The sequence below is a fragment of the Dreissena polymorpha genome, chromosome 10 (assembly GCF_020536995.1).
Source record: "Dreissena polymorpha isolate Duluth1 chromosome 10, UMN_Dpol_1.0, whole genome shotgun sequence".
In the NCBI taxonomy this organism is placed as follows: Eukaryota; Metazoa; Mollusca; class Bivalvia; order Myida; family Dreissenidae; genus Dreissena; species Dreissena polymorpha.
This window is the reverse complement of record NC_068364.1, coordinates 86,425,008-86,440,000: the sequence shown is the minus strand read 5'-3', so window position 1 is coordinate 86,440,000 and position 14,993 is coordinate 86,425,008. Positions and strand designations below refer to the sequence as shown.

General features: G+C 38.1%; 1 long non-coding RNA gene across 6 annotated transcripts in view; it reads right to left on the bottom strand.

Annotated features, from left to right (window-relative positions):
- LOC127848689 (uncharacterized) overlaps positions 1-14,186 on the bottom strand; it is a 34,452-nt gene extending 20,266 nt beyond the window's left edge. For 4 of the 6 annotated variants that reach the window (XR_008034643.1, XR_008034638.1, XR_008034640.1 and 1 more), the window contains exons 1-6: positions 14,013-14,186; positions 12,654-12,719; positions 6,424-7,247; positions 5,671-5,819; positions 2,556-2,771; positions 101-2,149 (exon numbers count right to left, since the gene is read on the bottom strand). This is a non-coding gene — a long non-coding RNA (uncharacterized LOC127848689). Of the gene's footprint in view, positions 1-100; positions 2,150-2,555; positions 2,772-5,433; positions 5,622-5,670; positions 5,820-6,423; positions 7,248-12,653; positions 12,720-14,012 lie in introns of those variants that run through there. The other 2 variants (XR_008034641.1, XR_008034642.1) reach the window with 2 other exon arrangements.
- Positions 14,187-14,993: the final 807 nt, after the last annotated feature.

Sequence of the window (14,993 nt, the reverse complement as noted above, 5' to 3'; positions counted from 1 at the left end):
AACTTAAGCCAGTAATCATGGATATAGACTTTATGAGATAAGAATGGGGCTGAATTTCGGCCCCAATTTCAAGAAAATAATTAACACTGTAAGGTCTCACCTGAAGTTCAAGAAGCTGAGATGACATGCTGGCCTTGCTGATATTGCTAAGAGACGAGTTTGAGTTTTGCTTTCTTCAGGTTGAGAGTCGAAGGGCGTATTGGACCACTCAACAAAACTGCTGTTATTTTTCAAAGCCTTCTCTTGCATCAATTCAATGTGAGGCCTTTTGGGCTTGGAGTGCTATGTGCTCATAACAAAACCAGACGTGTTCACTTTAAGAACCTTGTTCACAATAGTGGGCGTAATTTGCGGCTGTGGCACACCCCATGGATGTATGGATCTCTTAGTGTTTACAACAAAGTCTTTACTGCCTTTTTGTGTCAGCATGGATGTATTGTGCTCTGGGTGTTTACAACCAAGTCTTTACTGCCTTTCTGTGTCAGCATGGATGTATTGTGCTCTGGGTGTTTACAACCAAGTTATTACCGCCTTTCTGTGTCAGCATGGATGTATTGTGCTCTGGGTGTTTACAACCAAGTCATTACTGCCTTTCTGTGTCAGCATGCATGTAGGGTACTCAGGGTGTTCACAACCAAGTCATACAAGGATGTATTGTGCTCTGTGTTCACAACCAAGTCATTACTGCCTTTCTGTGTCAGCATGGATGTATTGTGCTCTGTGTTTACAACCAAGTCATTACTGCCTTTCTGTGTCAGCATGGATGTATTGTGCTCTGGGTGTTTACATCCAAGTCTTTACTGCCTTTCTGTGTCAGCATGGATGTATTGTGCTCTGTGTTTACAGCCAAGTCATTACTGCCGTTCTGTGTCAGCATGGATATATCTTGCTCCTGGTGTTCACAACCAAGTCATTACTGCCTTTCTGTGTCAGCATGGATGTATTGTGTTTTGGGTGTTCACAGCATAGTCATTATTGCCTTTCTGTGTCAGCATGGAAATATCTTGCTCTGGGTGTTCACAGCATAGTCATTACTGCCTTTCTGTGTCAGCATGGATATATCGTGCTCTGGGTGTTCACAGCATAGTCATGACTGCCTTTCTGTTTCAGCATGGATGTATTGTACTCTTTGTTCACAGCCAACTCATTACTGCCTTTCTGTGTCAGCATGGGTGTATTGTGTTCTGTGTTCACAGCCAAGTCATTACTGTCTTTCTCTGTCAGCATGGATGTATTGTGCTCTGGGTGTTCCCAACCAAGCCATTACTGCCTTTCTGTGTCAGCATGGATGTATTGTGCTCTGGGTTTTTCACAGCATAGTCATTACTGCCTTTCTGTGTCAGCATGGATATATCTTGCTCTGGGTGTTCACAACCATGTCATTACTTATTTTCTGTGTCAGCATGGATGTATTGTGCTCTGGGTGTTCACAACCAAGTCATTACTTCCTTTCTGTGTCAGCATGGATGTATTGTGCTCTGGGTGTTCACAACTAAGTTATTACCGCCTTTCTGTGTCAGAATGGATGTATCGCGCTCTGGGTGTTCACAACCAAGTCATTTTTGCCTTTTTTTGTCAGTAACATTGCTAAAAGTCTGTTCTTTTATGATATTTTTGCCGCTGAGAGGACAATCTGGGGCAGTCCGTAACCCTTCTGTTGTCCAAACTATCAACAGCAGATGTATACCACTAGGAAAGCTTACGCTTTTATTGTTCCTTGATTCTCTCCTGTTTAAGTTCTGTTTGTCCCATAAAGATTGGAACAAGTGATTGAACTTTTTATTCTTCATGATATTTGATGTGATGTCCAACAGCAACAACTGACTGTTAGCGTTACCATAACTACTGCTATAAATTTTCATGTCTGTAACACTCGTCCCTATTAGGCCCACGCGGAACTCTAGTTTAACAAAACTACCCAGGCTTTTGTTTGGAAAACGTAAAGTGGGCATTGCGTTTTGTCAGAACAGAATCATGCTCAGAATTTCCTGCAGAACAGAGTTGTTCAACGATGCTGACTTTTTGAGGCAGGAGGTCAAGGGGGAGGAGTTAGAAGTCAATGGAGGGGGAGGGTCATTCTGGACTGGGGCTTCTGCAGGCGGGACTGGTGCGGTTGCTGGGCCAACTCGTTATCAATGCTGGTGCTCTGCTGAAAACAACAACAACACAGTGGGTGATAGGAACTTGCAACAAAGTATATTACAAGCTATAACAAACTATGCCTCTTGACTGGCTGTGAGGGTTTTCAAAAACATGAATTTCTATTCTGGCATTTTATTGGTTCCTTGTCCTTAATAGCATAAACATAAATACAATTAAGTCATTTTGTATTAAAACAAGAAAAGTGTTGGCTAATGCTATACTTATCTGTAAATTTATATTTATAATCTTTACTCCATTTCTAGAAATGTATTTTCATAAGCCAATATGCGGATCACTAATGTAAGAAAGTGTCGTCCCAGATTAGCATGTGAAATTCACATAAGCTAATAAGGGAAGGTACTTTCTGACTAGTCTGGATTTTCATAGAGCATTATTTGTTCAACAAAAAATACCTTTAAGAGGAAAATGTTGTCCATTATTAGCCTGTGCAAACTGCATAGGCTTATCTGTGACAACAATTTAAGCACATGCATAAGGCCCCATTTTTCCGGATATCAAGTATGATGAGTTAAGGGTCAGGGGAGTGGATGGGTCGTCCTGGACTGGGGCTCCTGCAGGCCGGACTGGTGCTGTTGCTGGGCCAACTCGATATCAATGGTGGTGCTGTCCTGAAAACAACAGCACAGTGGGTGATGTGAACTTGTAAAAAATGTTTATATAACAATCTATAGGAAACTATGCCTCTTGATTGGTTATGAAGGTGTTTAATAGGCAAAATTTCCTTCTAATGAATTTCTAATCTGGCATTTCATTGGTTTATTGTCCTCAATAGCACGAAAATTAATATAATCAAACCATTTCGTATTAAAACATTGTTGGCTAATAAAACACTGTATACCAACCTGTATATTCATAATGATGTTATTTCATTAGCCAATATGCGGCTCCTAAATATTACAAATAGTTGTCACAGATTAACATGTGAAGTCCACACAAGCTACCGGTAATCAGGATGGACACTTTTTGACTAGACTGGATTTTCATAAAGAGGATATTTCTTTTCAACAAAAATACTTCACATATGAAATTGTTGTCCCAAATATGCCTGTGTGGATTGCACAAGCTAATCTAGGACAACGACAACAATTTAAGCACATGCATTATGCCCCATTTTCAAGAAGTTTTTTTCCTGTATAAAAACAGAAAATAATAGAAAATCATCTTCTTAACATTGTTTCTAAATTGTACTCATTATATGTATCACTTTACTTTTCCATATATTTTACTGCTCATATACATTGGATTTTAATTATGTTATAGGCCACTTGCCCTTAAAGACTACACGCTGACAACACTAGTTTGCCCGTTCTTTGGTGACGCCTAAACATCTACATTTTAGCAGTAACCAATACCAAGAAATTATTTTATTCCAAGTAAATTGCTATCATAAACTTTGTTTGATATGTTGAGGGAAAACACAAGTTTATGTAAGCATATTACCCAATTGCCCACAAACACAAATCTGATCACAGGACGTGTTTTGTGTCATGTTTTGTATCATCCTTTGACCCATTCATTTTGTGAAAGAAAAATGATTCTCGAATTTAAATTATAGTGAAGAAATTAGTAGCAAACTTCTTAAACTTGCGAAAATTCTAGTCACAAACTTCTTTAAATTGTGACCCAAAAAACTCTCAAATTTGAAAAAAAACCTGTGATTCCATAAAAAGGAAAAATAGCCCAGAATCATGCCCCTTCCAGAAAACTTACAACTTTAAAAAAGGCACTGACTGATGCCATACTATAATCATTAATAACAATTATTTCATGACCATTCAATTAACAAGTTATGTGGCTGACCATATCGCAAAGCAAAAAATATGTTGTTTTTTTAATTGTTAGAAGAAACTACATCTTCTAATCTGTATACAAATACTATAAACTAAAAAGGTATCATTGCTTTCTAGTCAAACAAAAAGTTGTAACCATTGTAACGTAAACTATCATCCAATTCTGCAAGTCATAATATGTCGCATGATGTTATAGATTGTCTAAGTGTTGTAATTTTCAGTGAAATATGATACAAAATGTAGATGCACAACCTCATATGAGAATGAAAATACCTGAAAGTTTGAATGCTGAACGTTAAATTTGTAAGTGAACACCCACAGGCCACAGACATTTACAAAGACCGACAGACATCCATCCAAGGTGATTCCTATATACCCTATATACCCCAATCATCACGGGGGTATAATGAATAAATATCTTCAGGGCATACAGAGTTTTTTTTACCTTATATAACAGACGCCGAATATCGGCGTCTTCCCCCACCAAACTAGGCTGGTTTTTTCCCCTTTCAGGACCAAAAATTCCCCCCCCCCAAATTTTTTTAATAGAAAGATGTGTCTCATGATTATATTATCTCAATTCTATTTTAATTTAATCTTGCCAAACGTAATAAATTATGAAAAAACAATGAATATAGTTCAAACATGTACACATGTATTGTAATAATGAGAAAGTAAACAAATCCCCCAAAAAGGGAAATGCCGCGAAAATTCCCACGCGCACATTTTTTCCCCAAAGTGGAAAATCCCGCGTAGAATTTCCCCTACATAAGGGCTAAAGGCCCCTTCCCCCACAACCCAAAAAAAACCCTGGCATATTCTTACTCCAGCGCGTATTTGTATACTTAAAACATGGACAGGTGGTTAATTTTAATTTATAGATATCCTTATTTAAAAATAAATGCAGATAATTATTTCATAGAATGTTGACTGCATTTCAATAATTGTTTAATTTAAAATAACCAGCATTTTCTTTAATTTATGCAAGGGGAATTTTGTAAATATACATGTGGAAAACAAAACAAAAACCTTTTGGTTTAGAGGCTTAATTTTTGCACAAAAATGTATGAAAATATGCCCTGACCCTTTATGATTAAAACTGATGTCAAATCAACTCTTATATGTATTTATTTAGTCAGTTTGACCAATTTAAAAAACACAAAATTTCTGATCAGTAATAGGAACTTTTCTACAGAAAGGTCAGAAAAAAGCTGATGTAACGTGAACTAAATGTGCAACTCTAAACTCTTTAAAAACTGGGCTAAATGCATAAGCGTAAAAAGTTGTTCCAGATTTGCATGTACAGTCAGCACAAAATTATCAGCCACGACACTTTAAGCTTTTATGGAATTCTTTGTTTTAAGGTTTATTCGGAAAGTGTGGTCACAAATTAGCTTGGGCAGACTTTACACGCTTTTGTGGGTAAAACACTTGAGGCACATGCATTAAGCCCTGTTTTCCCAGAGTGCAGCTGAAATACTTCCTGTTTTTGTTGCTGCTGCGACAGGGCCAGAGATTGTGTGAGTCTTGACGCCAAAGTCACCACCCAGAACTGGGAATGTAGGACTATACTGCTCCTCAGGCGCCAGGTTCACATTTTTAGAGAGCAACATATGGAGGTCAGTCACGTTAACAGACGAGTCACTCAGCGTCTGCTCTATCTGTGGAACTGATTGTTTCATCTTGAGTGACTCGTCATGATGAAAGTTTTACTCACCAAGGCTCAGCTGTTGGAAGTGTTGATTTAGCGCCTTGTGAGAAGATGTTAAAAGGTGGCGTGCTGAATTTCCTGAGCGAGTTGTAGTATAAGTGGATTGGGATTGCCTAAACATTCATGATGTTTGTCTTGTTTGCTTTTAATGTTTTCTGCAAAGGAAATGGAAAGTAAACTAAAAATAGTGTCTTTAGTGACAAATGAATATGCCTTGACAATGTATGTTGAAACACCTTACTTAACACACCTGCTTTTTAATGCAACACATTGAGTCTATATTTTATATTTAGGATTGCATAATGTTTTATATTTCGCCAGTTAGCACTCACAATAGCATTGTAATATTGAATAACGCGCAGCAACATGTTAAATCAAAATTTTGGGGTTTTAAACAGCGAGGAAAACATGGTAAAGTACATTATGTAGCAAGTTGCCATATTTATCTGTACATTAAAAAAACAGGAATAACTTCAGCACTTTTAGACGTGACACTATACCACTTTAAATATGACGCAATACAACATTTTGCTAACGAATACTTGAAAATTTAGAATCAGTGCTATAAATATAAATGTTCAACTTATAGAGCTGAATAAGGAAATGAACTCAATGTCACAACCCATTCAAAACAGTATTTGTTTTGGCAATCATTTAATTGGGAATTAAGCCAGTAATTATAAAAAAATATGGAATAGACTTTTTGAGATTAGATTCCTCAATTTATTTGACCAAATAAATAACACTGTAAGGTCTCACCTGAAGCTCAAGATGCAGAGATGACATTCTAGCCTCGCTGATATTGCTAAGGGCCCAGTCATTTTTCAACGCCTTCTCAAGCGCCGACTCAATGCCAGGCTGTTAAGGATTGGAGTGGGAAGTTACAAACCCTGATGGGTTCACCTTTAGCATCTTGTTTCAGCTGTTGGTCGAACTTCCCGCCTGAGGCATGGCCATGGATGCTCTGAGTGTTCACAACAAAGTAGGTGCTGCCTTTCTAAGTTAGCAACTGCGTCAAAAGTGCGTTCTCTTTGGACAGTTTGGACACCTGTGAGGACAAACCGGGACTGTCCGTAAAGTTACGACTGTCCAGGAGTATGCCAGTGGTAAGCAAACGCTTCCGACTAAAACTCTACAAATATTACTTGATTTTCTCTTGTTACTTTCCGTTGTATTGTTTGTCCCAAAAAGAATGGAACGAGTTATCCAACTTTGTATTTATCGTGATATTAGTTGTGAAGTCCAACATTGAGAACTGACTGTACATGTTGCCATAACTGCTGCAATAAGTCCTTGTGTCTGTAATGGTTGTCCCATCTCTGGCACTCGGGTCTAACAAACCAAACAGACTCAAGTGCGGATCACTCGACACGAAAATTGTGGTTGATGAGAACCATGTGTGAAAACTCTTTGTGCTCAAAATTTTTTATAGGAGGAATTTGTTCAACGATGCTGACCCTTTGAAGCTGGAAGTCAAATGGGAGAAGCTAGGGGTCAGGGGAGGGGTCGTGCTTGACTTGAGGCTTGTGCAGGCCCGACTGGTGCTGTTGCCGTACCAACTCAATATCAAAACCGGGGCTCTCCTGAAAACATGGCAAATATGAACTGGTACAAAAGGTTTATATTACAATCTATAACAAACCATGTCTCTTAATAAGAGTTGAAGTTTTTCAAAGGCAAAACTTCATTCTCATGAATTTTGAACTTGGCATTTCACTGGTTCCTTATCCAAAATAACATGACAATTGATTCAATCAAACCATATCGTACTCAAACATCATTTAAAGTGTTTGTCAATACTTTATTAATCTGTCAATTCATAATTAATATTTTTAACTTTAATGCAATCCCCAGACATGGAAAGGCCGCGTTCCCCCCCACATCACTGGACTGTAAATGGCCAGCCTTTCACCAGACAGTTGTCTTCTTTGCTGAGCGAGTAGCTGTAACGTTGAGCGAACCAATATGGAGTATGCATACTGCACAGGCTAATCTGGGACAACACTTTACACACATGCATTAAGTCCTGTTTTCCCATGCAACCTTACATTGTTGCCATTGCATGCATGAAAACTAACTCTAAAGCTTTTATTACACTGTGCTGGGAATGAGGCCGGGGTCCTTCTTATTGAGAACAAATGTATTCCAATGTAATCATATTTATAAGCTTTATTAAATATCTCACAACTTTATAAAAACTCAAGGCCTTATGAGGATGACAGAAATTCTCAGAGTGTTGTGTAACTGAGGTTCCTGTATGATAAGTTGGAAAGCATCGAGCTGAAGAAGAGTTTGAGTTTTTGATCCTCAAGTAAAACAAGTCCTGCTGTAAACATGATATACACAATAAAAGACGCCATTTTATGTTTTGTTAAATAATATCATTCTTGTCAGTTTCATCTTCAACATTCTTAATACACAGGTTACACTGTAAACCATTATTATTTGAGGGACATTATTTTTGTTGATTTTAAGGGTTCACTGATCCACAAATTTATCACACACAGAAAAGTAACTGACACAAATTCATCATTTATGTTTCTGCACTGAGAAATCCACAAAGTTAACTTATATGTCCGTAAAAGTCTTTTTGACCACGAAATTTCGGATGAATATATTATATGAGTTTACACTATACAAACAAGTAAAGAGGATATTTTATCTTAAGTAAATTAATACTTTTCTTTCCCACCTCATCAATTTTGCAGTCTGAATACATAGGGAATACATAAGCAGGTCTTTTTCTGGCGTATTTATGGGTATCTGAAACGGACCCATACGCAAAGCGTTTTTCTTTCTTTAACAAGGGCTGTTTGTAAAACATGCACGCCCCAAATATGGGCTGTCAGTTGTAGTGGCAGCCATGGTGTTAATACGTTTTTTGTCACTGTGACCTTGACCTTTGACCTAGTGACCTGAAAATCAGAAGGGGTCATCTGCGAGTCATGATCAATGTACCTATGAAGTTTCATGATCCTAGGAGTAAGCAGTCTTGAGTTATCATCCGGAAACCATTTTACTGTGTCCAAGTCACCGTGACCTTGACCTTTAACCTAGTGACCTGAAAGTCAATAGATGTCATCTGTGAGTCATGATCAATGTACCTATGAAGTTTCATGATCCTAGGCATAAGCGTTCTTGAGTTATCATCCGGAAACCATTTTACTGTTTCGGGTCACCGTGACCTTGACCTTTGACCTTGTGACCTAAAAATAAGTAGGGGTCATCTGCAAGTCACGATCTATGTACCTATGAAGTTTCCTGATCCTATGCGTAAGTGATCTTGAGTTATCATCCGGAAACCATTTTACTATTTCGGGTCACTGTGACCTTGACCTTTGACCTAGTGACCTCAAAATCAATAGGGGTCATCTGCGAGTCATGATCAATGAACCTATGAAGTTTCATGATCCTTGGCGTAAGCGTTCTTGAGTTATCATCCGGAAACCATTTTTCTATTTAGGGTCACCGTGACCTTAACCTTTGACCTAGTGACCTCAAAATCATTAGGGGTCATCTGCGAGTCATGATCAATGTACCTATGAAGTCTCATGATCCTAACCTAAGCATTCTTGAGTTATCATCCGGAAACCATCTGGTGGACAGACCGGACATACAGACATACGGACGGACGGACCGTCATGAGCAAAACAATATACCCCCTCTTCTTAGAAGGGGGGCATAAAAAGAGAATTAGGCATTCGATCTCCAAGTGTGGATTAAAAGCGTTCATTGGTGACACCACATGTCTGCACATGTGTAGATACAGTTATTAAGACAAGGGCTGTTTGTAAAACATGCATGACCCCCATATGGGCTGTCAGTTGTAGTGGCAGCCATTGTGTGAATATGTTTTTTGTCACTGTGACCTTGACCATTGACCTAGTGACCTGAAAATCTGTAGTGGTCATCTGCCAGTCATGAGCAATATACCTCTAAAGCAGGGTTCAACATTAACTTTTTTTACAGCCAGACCATCGGACCAGCTCCTCTTAAAATGTACTAGCCCGAATCTGATGTCTACTAGACCATAAATGACATAGCAAATACCGTAAACAGAATTGTGTCGTGTAACTGTTTAATCAGGTTTTATCAGAAAATAATTAGTGAACACAAGAAAGTTATTTTGATGCACAAAGTAAAAAATTAAATAAAACAAGGGCTGTTTGTAAAACATGCATGCCCCCCATATGGGCTCTAAGTTGTAGTGACAGCCATTTTGTAAAAATGTTTTTTGTCACTGTGTCCTTGACCTTTGACCTAGTGACCTGAAAATCAATAGGGGTCATCTGCGAGTCATGATCAATGTACCTATGAAGTTTCATGATCCTAGCCATAAGCTTTCCTGAGTTATCATCAGGAAACCATTTTACTATTTCCGGTCACTGTGACCTTGACCTTTGACCTAGTGACCTGAAAATCAATAGGGGTCATCTGCCAGTCATGATCAATGTACCTATCAAGTTTCATGATCCTAGGCATAAGCGTTCTTGAGTTATCATCCGGAAACCATTTTACTATTTCGGGTCACCGTGACCTTGACCTTTGACCTAGTGACCTCAAAATCAATAGGGGTCATCTGCTAGTCATGATCAATCTACCTATGAAGTTTCATGATCCTAGGCATAAGGGTTCTTGAATTATCATCCGGAAACCATTTTACCATTTCGGGTCACCGTGACCTTGACCTTTGACCTAGTGACCTGAAAATCAATAGGGGTCATCTGCTAGTCATGATCAATCTACCTATGAAGTTTCATGATCCTAGGCATGAGCGTTCTTGAATTATTATCTGGAAACCATTTTACTATTTCGGGTAACAGTGACCTTGACCTTTGACCTAGTGACCTCAAAATCAATAGGGGTCATCGGTGAGTCATGATCAATGTACCTATGAAGTTTCATGATCCTAGGCCTAAGCGTTCTTGAGTTATCGTCTGACAACCACCTGGTGGACGGACCGACCGACATGAGCAAAGCAATATACCCCCTCTTCTTCGAAGGGGGGCATAACTATTTAACAACATAAATTGTTTGTTGTAATTTCACTGTTTATCACCAGTTAAACAAATGATGTCCGTACAGCAGGTGACATTTATTTAACGTTATCAAATTCTGGCCTCCTTGACCGCTGTGCTCCATGCTACCACAGCTCCAAGGCCCTTTTCCATCATAATCTGTGTCAGTTTTACTGTAGGATTCTTCTTTATTAACTTATTTGTCAGACGAAAATCCAATCTTGAACAAAGCCATTCTTTAAATTACATTCTCTCGTCTGCTACGCCAAAATGTTTACATTGACGATACCGATTTTCGATAGAAGTCGTAAAAACATGATGTAAAGTTCTACGACACTGCAGAAAATCATTAACTCTTTCAATGCTGGAACCGAATTTTGAAGATCTTTGCAAACAGTTTGGATCCAGATGAGACGCCACAGAACGTGGCGTCTCATCTGGATCCAAACTGTTTGCTATTTTGATAGTATTCTTTGAAAAAAATTGAAGAAAATGCTAATTTTAGAAATTCAGCACACAACATTTTAGCAGACTACATATTTCCCAGCATGCAAAAGGTTAATATTCATGACAACTTTACCAATGGAAACAAGCTATTTCTGTGGGAAGCTCTCCTTCGCGTCTAAAAATAGCGATGAATCATGTGACTGCTCCGCGTTTATTTATATACGCTAGTTTTGTTCTGATGTAAATAATGGATACTAGTTATTTTACACATTAAGAGAAAAAGGTTTACGGTTAGTTATAGTGATATGAATCAGTATAGATTTTGTATGTACGACCAGTCGGACAAGCTAGCCCACAGTTTTACTAGCCCGACCACCGATCTTACTAGACAATGTCTGTCGGACATGCCTTAGTGTCGAACCCTGTCAAGTTTCATGATCCTAGGCCTAATTATTCTTGAGATAACATCAGGAAACCATTTTACTGTTTCAAGTCACTGTGACCTTGACCTTTGACCTAGTGACCTGAAATTTTAAAGGAGTCATCTGCCAGTCATGATCAATGTACCTATGAAGTTTCATAATCTTATGCTTAAGCATGCTTGAGTGATCATCCGGAAATCATTTGACTATTTCGAGTCACTGTGACCTTGACCTTTGACCTAGTGACCTGAAAATCTATAGGGGTCATCTGCCAGTCATGATCAATATACCTATGAAGTTTCATGATCCTAGGCCTAATTATTCTTAAGCTAACATCAGGAAACAATTTTACTGTTTTCGAGTCACTGTGACCTTGACCTTTCACCTAGTGACCTGAAAATTTAAAGGAGTCATCTGCCAGTCATGATCAATGTACCTATGAAGTTTCATAATCTTATGCGTAAGCATGCTTGAGTGATCATCCGGAAACCATTTTACTATTTCGAGTCACTGTGACCTTGACCTTTGACCTAGTGACCTGAAAATCAATAGGTGTCATCTGCCAGTCATGTTCATTGTTCCTATGAAGTTTCATGATCTTAGGCGTAAGCATTCTTGAGTTATCATCCGGAAATCATTTTACAATTTTTAGTCACTGTGACCTTGACCTTTGACCTAGTGACCTGAAAATCAATAGGGGGTCATCTGCCAGTCATGATCAATATACCTATGAAGTTTCATGATCCTAGACCTTACCGTTCTTTAGTTATCATCAGGACACTATCTGGTGGACGGACAGAAGGACCGACAGACTGACAGGCCGACATGTGCAAAACAATATACCCCCTCTTCTTCAAAAGGGGGGCATAATAAGTGCCTTATGATTAAAACGTCTCAATTATATTTCAATAAGATCTAAAAAAAAGTATATTACTAGCATAATATGATTTTATTCTTTTAATTTTAAGTATTAGAAATAGTTATATTAAATTAGTTTTTCTGAAATCAATGGACTTTTCGCACGAAAAAATAAGAATCCCAAAATTGCATTTTTTCCCAAATTGGCCATGAAAAGGCCTGATAATTAAAACGTCTTTGTTACCTTCTGTGTATTCAGGTCATCCTTGTCCACCACATCCTCAGCATCCTTGTCCTGACTCAGCAGCGACTGGAGCAGCAAAATAGCTTGATGTATTTCTTGTATGTTTATTTAGGACTCACACAAATTTATATAAATGTAATGAAAATCAATAACAGATGTTGAACAGCATAAAATATGGCAAATTAATAAATCTCACATCAAGTGTTACCTTTCTGTAAACATTGCGTAAAATATCAATATATGCTCCTCCAAAGATTACTTAAACAATATTGTATTTAAAAACAAGGGACAAAATTGTCACAAAACCAGGTTTTCATTGTGAAAAAAAAATCTGATAAAGGGAGAAAACTCAAACTGAACTTTTGAAATGACCAAAAAAAATTAACCCCCTTTGTAAGTTTTTTTTTTTTTTAAATCTATTTTTAGTCGTGGCGACCTTGACATTGGAGATATTGACGTGATTCTTTCGTGGGACACACCGTCCCATGATGGTGAACAAATGTGCCAAATGATTTTAAAATCTCACAATGAATGACATAGTTATGGCCAGGACAAGCTCATTTATGGCCATTTTTGACCTTTGAACTCAAAGTGTGACCTTGACCTTGGAGATATCGACGTAATTATTTCGCGCGACACACCGTCCAATGATGGTGAACAAATGTGCCAAATGATTTTAAAATCTGACGATGAACGACATAGTTATGGCTCGGACAAGCTCATTTATGGCCATTTTTGACCTTTGAACTGAAAGTGTGACCTTGACCTTGGAGATATCGACGTAATTATTTCGCGCGACACACCGTCCAATGATGGTGAACAAATGTGCCAAATGATTTTAAAATCTGACAATGAACGACATAGTTATGGCCCGGACAAGCTTATTCCGCCAGCCCGCCAGCCAGCCAGCCCGCCCGCATTCGCCAATCTAATAACCAGTTTTTTCCTTCGGAAAACCTGGTTAAATATTCATCCATATACATTTCTTACATGGCATGGTGTTTATAGAAATGAAAGTCTAAAAATAGCCTCAGTTGCTATGTACATGTGCATCTATGTACAAATATGAAATTTTCAGTTAAAATGCTTTGTTTTTTCATGCACAGTTTACAAGAACTAAATGTTAGGACCAAAATGACACAAATGTTATGACAACATAACATAATATGCATTAGATCTAATGTTCCAACAAAACCCCCCACATTGTGTAATTAAATAACAATATGTTCACATAAATCATTTGTATCTTTAACTACACACTTAATGTTGTATTGTAACATCACACACTACTATGTTTGTATGCTAAACAACACATTGTAATTAAAATACTAATCACTAATTACAACAACTAATACATACATGTACAAACTATTCCACTCTGAACACCAGGATGGTGTCGTCCCACATCTGTCCCACAATGATGGATGATGTGGTGCTGCTGTAGCAGACTGACTCTGGCCACCTCACTCCATCCTTATGAGTAGCCAGCGTAGCCAGCTTACTCTGCCCCTCCCAGCCCACCTGTAGTACAGTGTAGGGCCAGTCTCCACAGACCAGCAGCACCTGGCCTGCAGGGGTCACATGTAGACCAGATAGGGGACGTAGTGCTGGATCTGTGTATGTAGCCAGGAGTGTGCCATCCCTGGCCAGGGTGAGAAGCTTGTTCTGGTCCCAGCTGGTGATGTACAGCCTGTCTCCTGTGGGACTCACAGCACACTTCTCTACTGCAAAACAGAGTAACATCAAGACATTGAATTACTGTCAATGTTAAATAATCTTATTAAACATACTGCAGTGATATTGTATTACGCATATGTTGCTATAAAGAGGCCTTTACACATCTAAAATATATGCATACATTTCAATGATTCAATAGTTAAGCGTGACAATAAACTTCAGTAGCAGAGCTATTGTGATAACCTTTGAAATGTTGAAATGCGACTAGTGAGTTAGATATGAATTGAAGCAAAACAATTACACAGATGGAAACAATTACACAAACTGAAACAATTGCACAGTTCTATCAACAGGTAAACATATTGTACATGTACAATCATTTAACAACCACAAAATTAAGACAGGGTCAGAAAGTGTCTCTTTCCCAGGAACTCAGTTTCTATTTATAGACATGCCATGTAGTGACAGTCAAAATACTTCATTACTCATGTTTATAATCAATATTTCTGAATCTTGTTTTGGCTACATTGTACTGTACATGTAGCATTCAAAGGGCACATATGAATTATAGAACAATTTTTTTATAATACATCAGCAGGTTTTCTGCTATTACATCTGAATTTTATTTTATTATCATCTCACAAAGTATGTAACTATAATTTA